This window comes from Oryctolagus cuniculus, chromosome 11 (assembly GCF_051225735.1).
Source record: "Oryctolagus cuniculus isolate XC-2025 breed Fujian yellow rabbit chromosome 11, ASM5122573v1, whole genome shotgun sequence".
Lineage (NCBI taxonomy): Eukaryota > Metazoa > Chordata > Mammalia > Lagomorpha > Leporidae > Oryctolagus > Oryctolagus cuniculus.
In genome coordinates this window covers 72,516,560-72,534,022 of record NC_142877.1, presented here as the reverse complement: position 1 = coordinate 72,534,022, position 17,463 = coordinate 72,516,560, and the positions used below count along the sequence as shown (strand labels likewise).

The following is a 17,463-nucleotide window of genomic DNA, read 5'->3' as shown; positions in this document are numbered from 1 at the left end:
ACGTTTGAAGCCAGCTCAAGAGGCATGTCTGTGTTTACCTCTTGTTCTGAGCAGCAGTATAGGAAGATGTATCCTGCCCCTTTTAGGACTGTGATTCCATGAATATGGTAACAAAGAGAGTTCATAAATGATTTCTCTGGGAGGAATAATTATTATGGGGTGCGATGTTTTTATATTCCTATCTCCCCCACTGCACTATGACTTTTTAAAGACATATATTAGTCATAGTCTAACTGCTGAATGAATAAGCCTCAACTCTCAGTGGTTTAACACGATATAGGGTACTGTTTATTTCTTTGTTCTGCACTTGCGTTGTAGTCCAAAGAGAGTCTGTGAGGAGATTTACTCCACATAATCATTCAGGGATCCAGGCTCTTCCATCCCGTAACTTCCTCAATTCTGATGGCCTGGGAATCTTCTACTCCATCCACATTTGGCTGCAAGATAAGGCGGAAGAGAGCCCATGAACAACTGTGACAGAGGTTTTAAGGGGTCAACATTTGCAAAGACAAACATTATTTCTACCCACATTCTACTGGCTTCGACTGTCACGTGACCCAACATAGCTACAGGGGAGGTTGTCAGCCATCATCAGCTTTACCTTCTTGTCAATTCCATTACTCTGAAATTCAGACTGGCAGGAGATTTACAGAGAATATCAGCTGGCAAATGGCCTGCCTTTGAGCCTACAATCTGTACTTGAACATCGCTATACCTCAAGTTTGAGCTGCTCTGCAACTTCACTAGCTATGCAACCTTGGGCAACTTACTTGACTTAACTTCAACTTTTTTCTCTTGTGTACCTAGGAAGAACAGAAAACAGGGTTTGGTGCTACACTGGTATTGCCTCCATTACATTAGAGATCATAGGAATCACTATATTCCTGAAGTTGTACTTATGAAATGCATAAAGGCTGTATTCCTTAAATAAAAGGTTTCTTTGTCGGCGTGGGGGAATAAATAGGAAAAAAATCATAGGGTGTTTTCTTTTTATATGGGATAGTTGGTATCCAGGAAATGTTCAGTAAGTATTTATCAAGTTAAGACAATAAATCAGATGGGTTAATTATTATGGGCTATGTTTCTGTGTCACAGGAAAGTCCTGAACTGGGTGCATCTGAAATGAGCTGAGAAGTATTATTTGGAGAAAATGAGAGTTCAAGGAGTTGACTGGAATTGCTTATTTGTGTTTCACCTCTGATCCAGTGACTAAGTGGATGATGTGTGTACACAGTCAATCTTCTCTATCTCATTTACTTTTCCTGTTTTTGATGAATTGCTTCTTTCCCCAATATATTCCTTTCTGTTTATGTTTGTACGTTCTCCAAGGAATGTGCTAAAGGTTTTCCAAATTCTGATCCTGCTTTTTCTGTGGTGTCATCAATTGCCCTAAAAACGTTTCCACCATGCAAATCATTGGTGGATTAGCAGGACATAATAAACTTGGCTTTTTAACAACAGCTTGCCTTTATGACAACATTTGCCCTCTTCCCCCCACACACACTTCAATGACACATCCTCCATATGGCCATCTCATTAGATGCAGAGAAAGCATTTGATAAGATTCCATACCCTTTCACAAACTAGTATAGAAGGAACATTCCTCAAAATTATAAAGCCTATGTATCACAAAGCAACAGACAATGTCAAACTGAATGGGGAAAAGCTGAAAGCATTTCCCCTCAGATCTGGAACAAGACAAGAATGTCCACTTTCATCACTCTTATTCAATATTGTACTGGAAGTTTTAACGAGCACAATTAGGGAGGAGAAAGAAATAAAGGGCATCAAAATTGGAAAAGAGAAAGTCAAATTATCCATGTTTGCGGATGACATGATGTTGTACATGGAAAAACCCAAACACTTCACCAAAAAGCTGTTAGAATTGATAATCCAATTCAGTAAAGTGGCAGGTCACAAAATAAACACACAAAAATTAGTAGCTAATGATGCTAATAATGAACTACAAAAAAGAAATCCTATTTACAATAGCCACCAAAAAAATCAAATATTTCAGAATAACTTTAACCAAAGTGAAAGATCTCTATAATGAAACTTATTGAACACTGTTGAAAGAAATCATCAAGGACATGAAAAAATGGAAAAATACTCCTTGCTCCTGGATCAGAAGAATCAAATCATTAAAATGTCTATACTACCTAAAGTAATTTACAGATTCAATGTAATCCCTATCAAAATACCAATAATAATCTTTACAGAGTTAGGAAAAACAATCCTAAAATTCATATGGAATCACAAAAGACCCAGAATAGCCAAAGCAATTCTGAGCAAGAAAAATCAAGCTGGAGGCATCACAATACCTGATTTCAAAGCACACTACAAAGCTATAGTAATTAAAACAGCTTGGTAATGTCATAAAACCCAATACATAGATCAATGGAAAAGAATAGAGAGCCCAGAAATTTATCCAAATACACAGCCAACTGATTTTTGATAAAAGTGTTCAGACCACACACAGTGGAATAAAGATAATCTCTTCAACAAATAGTGCTGACAAAACTACACACACATACACACACACACACACACACACATATATATAATATTATATACTGGATATATATTTATATATATTATGTATATAGATGGAAGAATGAAATTAGACAAATACCTCTCACCATACACAAAAATCAACTCAAGATGGATCAAAGACCTAAATATAAGACCTGAGACTATGAAGTTGCTGGAAGAAAATGTAGAGGAAACACTCCAAGAAATTGGTATAGGTGATGACTTCTTGGACAAAACCTTAAAGCACAGGCAATGATATCAAACTCAGAAACTTTTGCACAGCAAAGGAAACTATCAATAGAGTAAAGACAGGGCCGGCGCCGCGGCTCAGTAGGCTAATCCTCCACCTAGCAGTGCCAGCACACCGGGTTCTAGTCCCAGTCGGGGTGCCGGATTCTGTCCCGGTTGCCCCTCTTCCAGGCCAGCTCTCTGCTGTGGCCCGGGAGTGCAGTGGAGGATGGCCCAAGTCTTTGGGCCCTGCACCCCATGGGAGACCAGGAGAAGTACCTGGCTCCCGCCTTTGGATCAGCGTGGTGCGCCGGCTGCAGCGCGCCAGCCATGGCGGCCATTAGAGGGTGAACCAACGGCAAAGGAAGACCTTTCTCTCTGTCTCTCTCTCTTACTGCCTGCTCTGCCTGTCCAAAAAAAAAAAAAAAAAAAAAAAAGAGTAAAGACAGAGCAAATAAAATGGGAAAAATAATATTTGCAAACCACCTATTTGATAAAGGATTAATATCCTGAATATATCATCAACTTAAAAAACTCAGTAACAAAAAAAAACAAGCAATCTAGTTGAGAACAGGCAAAATACTTCAATAGTTCTCAAAAGAAATCAAATGATCAACAAATATATGAAAAAAATGCTCAGTATCACTAGCCATTAGGGAAATGCAAATCAAAACCACAATGAGATATCACCTCTCCCCTGTGAGAATGGCTAAAATCCAAAACACACTAAATTTAACTGAAAAGTGATCCCTGTTAAATATAAGAGTGGGAATAAGAGAGGGAGGAGATGTACAGTTCGGCTCAATCGGACTTGCCCCAAACGGTAGAGTTAGAAACATGCCAGGGGATTCCAATTCAATCCCATCAAGGTGGCATGTACTAATGCCATCTCACTAGTCAAAGTGATCAGTTTAAGTTCATAGTTGATCATAATGATAGGATTAAGAGTCAAAGGGTTCACATAAACAAGACTAGTGTCTGCAAATACTAACTGATAGAATTAAAAAGGAGAGAACAATCCAACATGGGAAGCAGGATACACAGCAGACTCACAGAATGGCAGATGTCCTAAACAGCACTCTGGCCTCAGAATCAGCCTTTAAGGCATTTGGATCTGGCTGAAGAGCCCATGAGAGTATTCTAGACATGGAAAGCCAAGACACTCTGGCAAAAAAAAAAAAAAAAAAAAAAAAAAAAAAAAAACACAAACCACTAAATGAAATGTCTCTGTGAGTGAGATCCCAGCGGAAAGAGCAGGCCATCAAGGAAGGAGGTACCTTTCTTTGAAGGGAGGAGAGAACTTCCACTTTGACTATGACCTTGTCTAAATAAGATCAGAGTTGGCAAACTCAAAAGGCTTCCATAGCCTTGGCAACTCATGACAAGAGCCTCGGGTGATAACTGACGCCATAAACAGTAGTGTCAATCGTTAAATCAATAACAGGAATCACTGTGCACTTACTCCCCATGTAGGATCTCTGTGCTTAATGTGTTGTACTATACAAATTAATGGTATAACTACTACTCAAACAGTATTTTATACTTTGTGTTTCTGTGTGGTTGCAAACTGTTGAAATATTTACTTAGTATATACTAAATTGATCTTCTGTATATAAAGATAATTTAAAATGAATCTTGATGTGAATGGGATGGGAGAGTGAGCTGGAAATGGGATGGTTGTGGGTGGGAAGGAGGTTATGGGGGAATAAAGCTACTGTAATCCAAACGCTATACTTTGAAAATTTATATTTATTAAATAAAAGTTTAAAAAAATCCAAAACACAGAGAGTAACAAATCCTGGCAAGGATGTGGACAAAGGGAAACACGTATACACTGTTGGTGGGAATGTAAATTAGGGCAGCCACTGTGGAAGACAGTGTGGAGATTGTTAGGGTCCGAAAAAGCCCACCGCCTGAGGAACGACTCCAAGAGACTTTTCTCTCATGCAACCAGCAAAGGGTTAAAGATTTATTGATCCAACATGTTGGGGCTCTCTGAACATACAAGGACAGAGGAGCCCCGAGGAACTACAGCATAGGGTTTATAAAGGCAAAAACCACAAAATCGGGAGGGGGGAGAGAATACACGGTTACTAAGCGGTTGCTAATATCTTACAATCAGCAATTATGATCTTAAGACTTAGACAAATCACATCTTCATTATTAGCTCAGGTAACCCAGGTGCAACCTTTTTATTTTTAAGCTTGAGCAATCACGCTAGGGGGTTTTTGTGCGTAGCCAAGGGTGATGTAGTGCACTGCTATTGTCCAACTATTTGAAATCATAGTTTCAGACCAGAGTCTCACGGTGGGGGGGGGGGTGCTTTTCCAGAATGGAGTCTCAAGTGCTCCAAAATGGAGTCCCTACTGTCAAGGTGCTACTTTACTTTGTCTTATTTTCACAGCTGCACCAGGAAGGTTTAAACCTATAAGCTTAAGCTTAACTTTTTATACCCGCACATATACAATTTTAACTCTTCAGAGATCTCTTAAAAAAATAGGGATAGACTTGCCATATGATCCAGCCATCCCACTACTGGGTAGATATGCAAAAGATATGAACACAATGTATCAAAGTGATACCTACACCATGTTTATATCAGCACTGTTCACTATAGCCAAAATTTGGAACCATCCAAGATGTCCATCATCAAATAAGTGGATAAAGAAAATGTGGTATATATACACAATGGAATATTATTCAGCTATAAAAAAGAATGAAATTCTATCATGTGCAGCAAAATGGATGCAATGGAGGGCATTGTGCTAAGTGAAATTAGCTGGACTCAGTAAGACAAGTTCTTCCTTATATGTGGAGCAAAAGTTTAAACAAAAAAAGGAAAGAAAGAAAGAAGGAAAAAAAGTCTGCATGTATTAATATTGCTGCAAATAGTTTTGTAAAACTTTGTTTTATAACTTTGTCAAACCAATGGTTAAGAATGTTACATTACTGTAGTTCAAATAATCTGTGATTACTTTAAAATTTACTATCTATGGGTGAAATGGTCATTTTTTCCATTCAATTATTGTTTATAGCCATTATCTATACTCTCACTAAATCAAGGTCTTTTTGTCTTTTATTTGTTAAACTTCTTATTCAGTGAAGTATTAAGCCCTCTTAATCTAAAGTCACTTTAAAATATGTTATCTCAAAAACTAAAAACAGTCAAAGAAAGGGAGAAGGAAGAAGGCTAAGAAGAAGAGAGGGAGGGAAGGAGGAAGGCAAGTCATGTTCTTTGAATTGTATCTACAAATCATATTGACTCTATTAAAAACTGATTAAAATTTAAAATTAATTGACTAATTTTTAAAAAGAACATTTAAGCAAACACTCAAACCCAGATCCCACCACTTCAACACTCCCACTTACTTTATTTCATAAGAATTATATTTATGTAGTTATATTACATTATTATTCCCTAACCTAATTATAGTTGTCAGTTCTAAATGTGAAAGCAGCAGGAATAGTCTTCAAAAATTCAGACCACATTTTATCCACAAGATAAATGTGGTCAATTCCTAAAGAATTGATCTTGGTTTTCTCAATAGTGTTTGATTTCAATTTTCACCAAATGTCATGTAGAAGTCTCACTGAAGCATCAGATTTCATATGCTGGGTCACTTGGTAATAGTAATTATAACAACAATATCTTATTTATGTAACAAGGCAAAAATACAGCAGCTAATTCAGTTATCATCATAGCCCAGTGCAATAGAGATGGAATAGTTTATTATGAACCCCATTTTGTAGAAGAGAATGAAAAGAGAAATTTGAAAAATTTTGATTTGCCCAAGGTCCCATATTTATTAATTAAAAGAAATGGAATCATAATCCAAGCCATTGTCTTAAAAGCCTTTAGTTCTTTCTGTTCTGTGCTTATATGCATCTTGATTCTATTAAATTTAAATTATATTGTTTCATTTTCCCATTTGCTCAAGGACATCTGAGATGAACATCTGGATACAATATTCTTCCCATAAACTCTTCAGAATCCATTCACTTGAATGAAGGGCTTTTGTCAACAGTTAACCTCTCAGACAGCCTCTCAGGAAAAAACAAGCAGGGCAGTAGAGGTTTAAAAGTGGTATTTTTTAGAAGCCAGGAGTTAGGTGGTGTCATTCTGCAGAATGAACCATGTGAAGTCAAGGTCAGCTGTTGGAACCACCTGTTTCTGTCTTCAAGCACCAGCTTTGCAGAATCCAGAAAGGAAAAGGAGCAGTCGCCAAGGCTGCATGTTTACGTGACACCCTGATCAGGCCTCACCGGGAAGAAGATCCAGCAAGTCTGGCCAAGGTCTGAAGGGAGGCCAAGGGAACTCTGGTCCCCTGATGAAGGGGAGGATGAGGGGCAATAAAGGAATTCAAAGTCAGGTCTAAAGACAGGCTGAGTTCATGGAAGATGAGACAACTGGACACCACGACAAGTGGCGAAATGGGGAAATGGCTCAAGCCAAGATTTTTGTCTGGGACTCCTTAGAGTCTACCAAGGAAGTCATGACAAGGCAGTCTGGCTCCAGATTTGAACCAGCATAAGCAGTGGCTTTATGCACTACACCACGACACTGGCCCTAGGACTGCACTCATAACCACGGCACCAGGGTTCCTCCTATGCAAAGGAGCTTAAGCTATATCCCAAGGGAAGGAATTTTCGTGTAGAAATGATAAACCAATTGCCTACATGTTTCTATATCCAAAATATCTTTATTCAGTAATCTGAAACCACCTTCTTACTTGCCCCAGCCTCAAGTCACTAGTGGGAACTAAGGGTTTTTGACTAGGCATCAATGTACAAACTGTTCATTGTCCCAAAACTGTCTTGGAATCCCCTCCCTGGGGTTCCAGCTGTTCAGTGGGAAACCAAAGACCTGCCAAGGAACCCTGGAGATGCCCTACTGGCAAAGAAAATCTAGTAAAATCTGGATTTTTAATAAATTTACAGGCAAATCGTGCAGCCAATTGCTTGAGAACTTAGATTCAATGCATTTAAAGAAACAAAACCCTGTACAAGGCAAGATTCTGTAACTAGCTTTCCCTTGCCCCTTTTCTACATATGGCTTACTTAGTTAAGCCAGATTATCCAACCCTAAAGAATTTTAATGACCTCCGTTGTTCCTCTCCAGTTGTGTATTAGTTTTTATCTTTGTTGGGCATTGCCTAAAGTCCCCATTACAATATGGCGCCTGGCGGATGTTCAAGGGGCATGTCCCAGCAGGGATAGGTCCGCTTTAGTTCCGGACACGTGGACAGAGCGTGATCACTATACTTTACTTAAGGTACCCCTGTGCGTGGTCCACCCATGCCTGTGTGACCTTTTCTCTGATTGGCTCCCCTACTGCGCATGTCCTTTGTAAGCTTTATAAGCCTGTACACTTCCTCAATAAAGTGGTTCCTGCTTCAACAGAACTCACAGGTGCTTGTGGTGTGTTCATCACCCCTTGACCTTACCCTTCCAGTTCACCTTGTTGGGGAGTGTCTGTACTGGCCCCTGCTGGTCAGGGGCCAGCCTCGGACTTGAGACTCCAACATATCTCATCTACAGAAAGGAGCATCCATCTACCAAAATGTACATTCTAGCAATGGGGAGTCACATAAATGTACAAAGACTCTACCAACTGTTAAAAATAGTCTCTGATCTTTGGTGGGAGAAAGATGACTGTCACTATAGATCACAGTCAAGAGTGCCTCCAGAAGCTTAGAGAATTTCAGAGAATGCTTCCTCATTATAAAGAGTCTGAAATGTGGCACTATTGGAGGACCGCTTTTAAATGATGACCAAGAAATATCCAGAGCCCACCTCCTGAACAAATTGGTTTTCTCCTTGATCTGCTGGTTAGAACTGGAATTTACATTTCAGGATCTTCGCCATCATTTTGTCCATGGAGAGTTTTGGGAAAGGTGACAGCTGGGATCGCTGGCTCTGAAACCAGGAGATTTGGATTTCATTCCCAGCACCACCATTTACCGTAGTGTAACCATGGCAAGTGTCTCGCTCCTCTGCTGTGGTTTGTTCCCACCAAAACTCACGTTGACATTTAATTATCAATGTAGGGTATCAAGAAGTGGTGGGGCCCTTAAGATTTGATATGGTGATTAAGAAGGATTAGTGTTTTTCTCAAGGGCCTGCGTTAATACTCATGGAGTGAGACACGAGGGACTGGAGTAGTTGCTTTGAGAGGGAGTTGTCATAACGCAAGGCCGCCCCCTCAGTTTCCTTTCCTTCGTGTACTTGGACCTCTGCGCAAGGTCCTCACCAGTGCCAGGCTCTGGGACTTTCCAGACTCCAGAACTGTGAACCAAAATAAACTTTGTAATGTGCTGTTACAGCAAAAGAAAACAGACTGACACTCTGGGGTTCAGTTTATCCAAAATTAAGATGCAGATATTAATAGGACTCAATTTATAGGATATTATGTGAGGGTTATTAAGTAGTGTGAAGGGCATCAGAGTCTTTCATCTCAAAATACGCCACTTTGGGGCTGGCATTGTGGCACAGTGGGTTAAGCTGCCACCTGCAATGCCAGAATCCCATTTGAGCTCTGATTCAAGTCCTATCCAGCTCCATGTAACACACTTGGGAAGGCAGCAGAAGATGGCCCAAGTAGTTGGGGCCCTGCCACCCACAATTGAGACCCATATGGAGTTCCAAGCTCCTAGCTTCGGCTTGGCACAACCCTAGCTGTTGTAGCCATTTGGACAGTGACTCAGTGGATGAAAGATATTCTCTCGCTCTCTCTGCCTTTCAAATAAATAAATCATTTTTTTAAGATTTATTTATTTATTTGAAAGTCAGAGATATACAGAAAGAGGAGAGGAAGAGAGAGAGAGAGATTCTTCCATACGATGGTTCACTTCCCAATTAGCCACAAATGGCCAGAGCTGCGCCAATCCGAAGCCAGGAGCCAGGAGCTTCCTCCGGATCTCTCATGCAGGTGCAGGTGACCAAGGACTTCTTCCGCTGCCTTCCCAGGCCACAGCAGAGAACTGGATCGGAAGTGGAGCAGCCAGGTCTTGAACCTGCGGCCATATGGGATGCTGGCACTTCAGGCCAGGGCGTTAACCTGCTGCACCACAGCACCGGCCCCAATCTTTTTTTTTTTTTTTTTTTTAATGTCGCTTTGGCATTAGAATTATTTTGAGCTAGGGGCATTTAAGAAATAGTAGAGGGACCTTGTGGTACATGCAGTAGCTTAATGCAGATTCCTGCAAAGCCAGCATCCTATATCAGAGTACCATTTCAAGTTCTGGCTGCTCTACTTCAAACCCAGCTCCCTGGTAATGTGTCTGGGAAAGCAGCAGAAGATGGCTTAAGTACCGGGGCCCTCGCCATGCATGAGGGAGACGTGGCTGGAGTTCCTGGCTCCTGCCTTCTGCCTGGCTCAGTCCTGGATGTTGTGGCCTTTTGGGAGAGTGAACCAGAGGATGGAAAATGTCTTTCTCTCTGTCTCTTCCTCTCTTTCTGTCACTGTACCTTTCACATAAACAAAATAAATCTTAAAATAAAAGAAACAGAAGAAAAAATTCTCTGCTCCCTAGCTGTTTGCCTGAAGAGATGGCCCTGACAGGAATCAGCATTACAATCCTTATTAAAATGACCCTTATCTTCCATTATTTTCCCTCATACATTTACAGTCCCCAAATTTACCACCTATAGAGGTGTAACACCTTTTTCCTTTGTCTTCTTGCCTCTCCACAATTTACCACACTTCATTAGAATGGGATACAAATTTCTAGACCTGCCTGCTTCTTTGGAGTTCTCATCTCATTTCTGTGAGGTTGACCCATATTCAATGCAATAAACCTTTTCCTCCTGTTAATCTCTCTATTTTCATTTTATTTTGCAGGATCCCAACAACTGAACCTAAGGGTAAAAGACTTTTGGAGGCGATATTTTTGAATATCACATATTTTAAAAGTTGTGCTTATATTCTTGCATAATATAAGCTCAATAAATGTTGGTGGCTTCTTCATGCTCAAGAAACACAAAACAATGGAAGATATAAGCATTATTCTTTGTCCATTTCCGGTGAATCCAACTCTTCCCTAAAGGTAGCCTTTACATTATCTTTAGCAGCTTATAATTTAAATTATCTTTTCCCATAATTTCATACTTAACATTTTTGAGGGAGTTTAATGTGTGCCAGGCCACCTATTTGGAATGGACCCTATTATTATTTCTATATTATAGATGAGGAAGCCAAGAGTCAGATGTGCAATACCTTCTCCAAGGTAATGCAACTGGCATGGTTAACTCCTAGGTGATGCAGTCAGAGACAGGCATAGAATATAAGAAGCTGCTGGAAAGGAATCCATGGAAATGGTCTCTCATTCAACAATGCCTTGCATTTAGCAGGTACTTAAATATTTGCTGAATGAATGATTGATAGGAAAGAAAATTGGATAGCCAAGGAGTCCCATTCTTCCCTGAGCCACACCTCTTTAGCCATTTCAATATTATCAGAAAAGGCCAACCTTTCATCACACTAGAACTTTGCAAATATTGATTTCCCACCCACTTAACTTCAAAGCATCTTCTATCACACAAAATTGCTCCCTGTATCAATTACGTTTCAAATCTTTTCCTCCTCCCCTGTATGATCTAGATGATAGACCAGCTGGCTGAGTAGATTAAAATCTTCTTCCATTCCACGGTTAATACAGCGGTGCAGCTTTGTTCCATAAGCAATGCCTGATGGAGGGTTTCTGCCGTTAAATCTCTTGGAACAAAATGCGATCACTTTTGCAAACATTCTGCCCCCAAGCACATTTATAAGCAAGTAGGTTCCACTTTGTTACTTTCAAATTCTCATTTCCATCAGCCAAGCACAGAGCACTGGAAGATTAGATTATTTTAAAGCTATTTGAATGTCATTTCCTGACACTGTGTGCAAACTTTTCTGGGCCAAATGGTTCAGGTTCATTCAGATTAAAGACTTCCATTGGCAGTTAAGGAAAGTCTTTTCTGCCCTTGACCCTGTAATTAAGACTGAGGAGACTGTGACCCTGGAATGCAATCTGAGGAATCTATATAAATGTTAATGGAGACAGAGAGAGAGAGAGAGAGAGAGAGAGAGAGAGAGAGAGAGAGAGAGAGAGAGAGAGACAGCCCTGAAGTTACTTCCGGTTCTCTGGAGAGCTATTTCAAATGAGATACTGCTTTGCCTATGGTCCATCGAGCTTGTGTCAGATCCCCCATGGACTTCAATTTGGCAAAACAAATTCTATTAGAAGCTAGTGCACATTTGGAGAGCTTAGATGGGGGTGTGGTGGGGTCGACCCAAGAAGCAACATTGTTACTCTTCTACATCCTGGGAATGGGAAAAGAATGATCACGTGGGCAAGATCACTGCTAGCACTGGACAGCTCCATCCTCTGCCCTGGCTTCCAGTGCTGGCCTTCCTTTTGGTTTCCATTAAGCCAAGGAGGTTTGCCCTCCCTGAGTTATGCCCTGACCCTCAGTCCATGCTCACCCAATGGCCAGTAACAATGGCCAGGTTCTGCTTGATGTCCTGTGGGTCTGCCCCTCAGGAGTACCCACTGCCATATATACAACCTTACACCCAAGAGATGGCCAACAGACAGCAGTTGGGCAGGCAGGGACTGGAACAGACCTTGGACGTGGTGGCTGAGGGTTCTCGTGCGTGCCCATATAGCCTGTGAGTGAAGGTTAGAGCCATCTGTGGGAAAGGAAGTGGGTAAGACACAGCCTGAGCCTTCCATTTGTATCTTTTCCCTGAGCTGTGCAAATGGCAAGAACAGGTCTGCAGAAAAGAAGGGTTAGATCACCTCAAATCTGCAGGTTAATTACCTTGATTTTGCGAGTGCACCATAACATGCTAGCTCTCTGGAGGCCAGGCCCCTGCAAACCCACCTGGAAAGTGTGTGATGGTCAGTTCATTTGCAATGAGAACCAACACTGCCAGGCTGGGTGGGGTCTTCATGCCAGTCAGTCAGACACTTGCCCCTTCTAGGAAACTCCTTATGGAAAGCTGGATTAGAGTTAGAAGTTTTGTTGGCAAATATGGAGTCAGAACAAGGAGATTTAAATTCAGCACATTGGTATACTGAGAAATCCAGCTCCAGGTGTATCTGGTAAGTGGACCCAGTACTTTCATTATCAGCTTATTATCATCTCCTAAGAGTAACATGAAACACTCACAGGCTTATGATGTTTGGGTCTTCTGTAGACCATTCCCATTCAGTTTATGGAGCACACATTCTATCTTCAAACATATTAAAGCCAATGATTAGCTGAGTTTTCCTTTTAAACATGATTTGAATGCATTTCCAGGATTTGTTTTTCCTGCTTGGAAAATACGCCTTTTAAGGTGAAAGCTTCAGAAAGAAAGTCCCAGTTCACATTGTATTGAACTAATTATCAAGGCCGGCGCCGCAGCTCCCTAGGCTAATCCTCCGCCTTGCGGCGCCGGCACACCGGGTTCTAGTCCCGGTCGGGGCACCGGATTCTGTCCCGGTTGCCCCTCTTCCAGGCCAGCTCTCTGCTGTGGCCCGGGAGTGCAGTGGAGGATGGCCCAGGTGCTTGGGCCCTGCACCCCATGGGAGACCAGGAAAAGCACCTGGCTCCTGGCTCCTGCCATCGGATCAGCGCGGTGCGCCGGCCGCAGTGTTCTGGCCACAGCAGCCATTGGAGGGTGAACCAACGGCAAAAGGAAGACCTTTCTCTCTCTCTCTCTCACTGTCCACTCTGCCTGTCAAAAAATTAAAAAAAAAATTATCAGTAACAAGCCTGGAAGAAAGTCTGGAAGTCTTCTCTCCATGAGGACCCTAGCTTCATAAATCATTTGAGAGTCATTCCCCTTTCTAGAAGGGGCAGAAAAAACTGAAAGAGGAAAATTTTCTGTTTTTACTCAAATTATTTACCAGCATTTTTTCTGGTCATGTCCTGAACTTGTGAACTGGAGTCACTTGCATTGGTTATTGCAAATTATGTGGTTTTTTTTGTATCCACGGTTTGCAAGCACAAATGCAACAGACAAGGGCTTCTTCAAGCTTCCCACCATCCCTTCCTTGCCAGTTCTTCGAGCCTTTATTACCTTTTCTATTTCCCTAGCCACAAAGAAGCAGAAAGTGAGGCATTCTGCAGTGATTGTCTTCCTCACAGACAAGAATTAACAATCAAGTCTGGGGACCAGCGCTGTGGCATAGCGGGTAAAGCTGCTGCTTGCAGTGCCGGTATCCCATATGGTCACTGGTTCGAGTCCTGGCTGCTCCACTTCCCATCCAGCTCTTTGCTATAGCCTGGGAATGCAGTAGAAGATGGCCCACGTGCTTGGTCCCTGTATCCATGTGGGAGACCCAGAAGAAGCTCCTGGCTCCCAGCTTCAGATCAGTGCAGCTCTGGGCATTGTGGCCATTTGGGGAGTGAACCAGTGGAAGAAATACCTCTCTCTCTGCCTCTGCCTCTCTTTAACTCTGCCTTTCTAATAAATAAATAAATCTTTTAAAAATGATATCTGGCAAATAACATCTATAAAGTGATCTCTCCTCAAACATCCCATCTCAAAGTTTACAACGTGTTCTGATATGTGTATTTGAGATCAGAGGAGAATCAAGAAGGTTAAAATAAACATCCAGAGAATAACTCTGTGTGTGTGGGGGGGGAGTGGCTGGGTGTGTGTGCGTGTGCGTGTATGTATATGCTTCGATTCCCTCTGTGCGTAGTACTTCTGTGTGTGTTCATGTGTGTACGCATGCTCTGATTCCCTTTGTGTTCTGTTCTGATATGTGTATGTGGTTGCACATGCTTTGATTCTCTTTCTATGGTACTTTGTGTTCACATATGTAATGATTCTGTTTGTGCTTAGTTCTGTGTGTGTGTGTGTGTGTGTGTGTATGCCATGTGTGCTTTGAGTTTCTTTGTGGTCTCTTTTTTGAGGATCTGTGATAGAGGCTAGAGTGCAGCTACAGGAAGGCAGCTGACTTTCTCAACTAGAGATAAGAAAAGGAAGAGGATACAGTCAAAAAGAGCCTGATGGTTAAACATGGGGTGGGCAAGTCTAAGCTTTGTGAATGAAATAGTACATGGGTGTTTCAAAAGTTTTGTGTGAAATGGAACCAAAAGATAGGCTTGTTTTTCTGAAAAATAAATAAATAAATAAAAATATATGCCTAGAAGAGTATTCAAAAAGTTCATGAAAAATGTGTATCATGGGGCCTGCACCATGGCACAGTAGATTAATCCTCTGCCTGTGGTGCTGGCATCCCATATGGGCGCTGGTTCGAGTCCTGGCTGCTCCTCTTCCAATCCAGCTCTCTGCTATGGCCTGGGAAAGCAGTAGAAGATGGCCCAAGTCCTTGGGCCCCTATACCCATGTGGGAAACTGGGAAGAAGCTCCTGGTTCCTGGCTTCAGATTGGAGCGGCTCCAGCAGTTGCGGCCATCTGGGAAGTGAACCAATGGAAGGAAGACCTTTCTCTCTGTCTCTTCCTCTCACTGTCTGTAACTCTGCCTCTCAAATAAATAAATAAAATCTTAAAAAAAAAAAAGAAAAATTGTATCATGGAAAAACTATGCATGGGTTTCAAAAATATTTTGAACCAGAATAAACTGATCTTTTAATTCCATTTTCCCACAGATGTTTAAGCCTATCCTTGTATGCTTCTGAATGAAATCAGTTTCAGGTTATACAAAAATTCATGTCATCTCCATGAAACAAATGGAAAACCACAACCATGATTTTCAAATGATCCTCGGCCTTGGTGTTGACATCCACAGAATAGAAAGATTCAACAGTACTAGAGACCTCAGCAAACTCTTGACATGCCTATGTGCAACCTTACCTCTTGCCTTATGTTCTTCTCTCCTCTTGCCATCTCTAAATCTTGCTTCTGAATCTTGAGTTCTGGTTGGGGCTTTACATTTTGTCACCCAGTGAGGCTGGGCAGGAGCCAGCAGGATTCAGTCTGGAGGAAAGATGCTGCCAGCAGAGACGTGGGTGGTGATGCCCATGGACCACAACATCCGGGAAATCCAGGCAGTTCCTTACTCGTGACGTAAAGAAGTGCACCTGCTGAAAAATGAAAAGTGTCCCGATCCCTGCAGAAACAGAGCCCAGCAGCGTGGGTGGGAGGGAGGGAAGCATTGCTATGTTCCTAAATCTGTATATATGAAATACATGAAACTTGTGGAACTTAGATAAATTTTAAAAAAGGAAACTCTCCCTACCTCCTTTATAAATGAAATAAAATTATTTATTTTCAAAAAAAAAAAAAAAAGGAAGAAACAAAGAAACAGACCCCAGAAAACAACAACACTTACAGAAAATATAACCCTACTTCTAGGTTCAGTTATGAAGAATATTTGTATGTCAGAATAATAAAAACAGAATATGGATTGTGGGAAATTTTTCATGTAAATCTGTTGGAGGGTGGAGTTGGTGGTATGAGAGCTAATATCTTCTTATACTATCTAAAATTGATGAACAATAGTAGAATGTGCACATTATTTATTGAGAAATATGAATCCAATCCAAGAAAAAAGGAGCTAAAACAGTAGAAAATAGTTGCTCCTGGGAGTGGAAAGGTGTGTGAGAGAGAACTGTAGTTTCAGCAATAAGCTTACCAATCCTATTTGACTTCCGAAACCATTTTCATAGACCGCTCTGAAAAAAGAAGAATTTTTTTAAAAATTGAACTCTGTCCAATTCCAAATGCATTCACTACAGTGCTTTGGGAAATCAGTATCACTAACTTCTCATCCCGGTCTAAAGCAAAGAATCACAGAATCTTCCACCTTGTACACCAAGCCGTTTGGAGCCCTTTGTCCTGTGTGACCTTAAAACACTCTATCTGGGGCAGTGAATCCCCCAGGGCTCGGTTGAACATGAGGATCTATTTTGTACACTTCTGGGTTTTCTGCACGCTCAGGCTTCACACACGGGAGGTATCACTGACAGCATTGTTGAGGGAGGAAATGCTGTAACACTGAAATAATCTGCAGTAAGAGACAAACATTTGCACTAAGAGGCTTAGTTTTTGAGGGAATATGCCTCTTAAGTTGCCATGGATAACCATAAATTTTCCATTTAAATTGTGTTCTAAGTGAGAATGAAAATACAAAGTAGGAAAATGTTAAACAGTTCTCAGCTTTTAATGATAGGTAATAGTCCTTCAGAGATTATACAATCCCTTGCTCAAATTCATCTGTACCTCTTTGCTTTTTATTTGCGCAAACCTGGCTTCACATAAGTAATAAAGGATTTTTATTTCTCTCTGTGCTTATCCCTTAGTCACACACCAGATGCCTTACCTGAAACTTGAAGACCAGGGAGAGGCTGCTACAAACAAAAGTAACAAAGCACAGAACCCAGCAGTTCTCTGAAGACAGAGATTTTTAAATCCAGTTGAAACAGAGAGATGTACAATGCAGCAGAGGGGTCAGATGTTACCCAGTGCTCCACTCCAGCCCAGCAAAACCAAATTCCTTACCATTCTCAGGGACAGAGATGCCAACAACACTGGCTTCAACCAGGTCAGCTGTGCTGATTCTAAAACCAACAGTCTCTGGGTGAGGTTGAAAATGTATGCCTCGGGGGCCGGCGCTGTAGCATAGTGGGTAAAGCCCACTGCTTGCAGTGTCGGCATCCCATTTGGGCGCCGGTTGGAGTCCTGGCTGCTTCACTTCCTACCCAGCTCTCTCCTATGGCCTGGGAAAGCAGTAAAAGATGGCCCAAGTGCTTGGGCCCCTG

At 41.4% G+C, this 17,463-nt stretch overlaps 1 long non-coding RNA gene across 1 annotated transcript; it reads right to left on the bottom strand.

The window, feature by feature from the left end:
* Window positions 1-260: 260 nt before the first annotated feature.
* Window positions 261-16,464, bottom strand: LOC149123523 (uncharacterized). The gene is made up of 3 exons (XR_016216884.1): window positions 16,338-16,464; window positions 15,557-15,786; window positions 261-437 (listed from the first exon to the last, which is right to left on the bottom strand). It is a non-coding gene; the product is annotated as an uncharacterized LOC149123523 (long non-coding RNA).
* Between the last annotated feature and the right edge of the window lie 999 nt (window positions 16,465-17,463).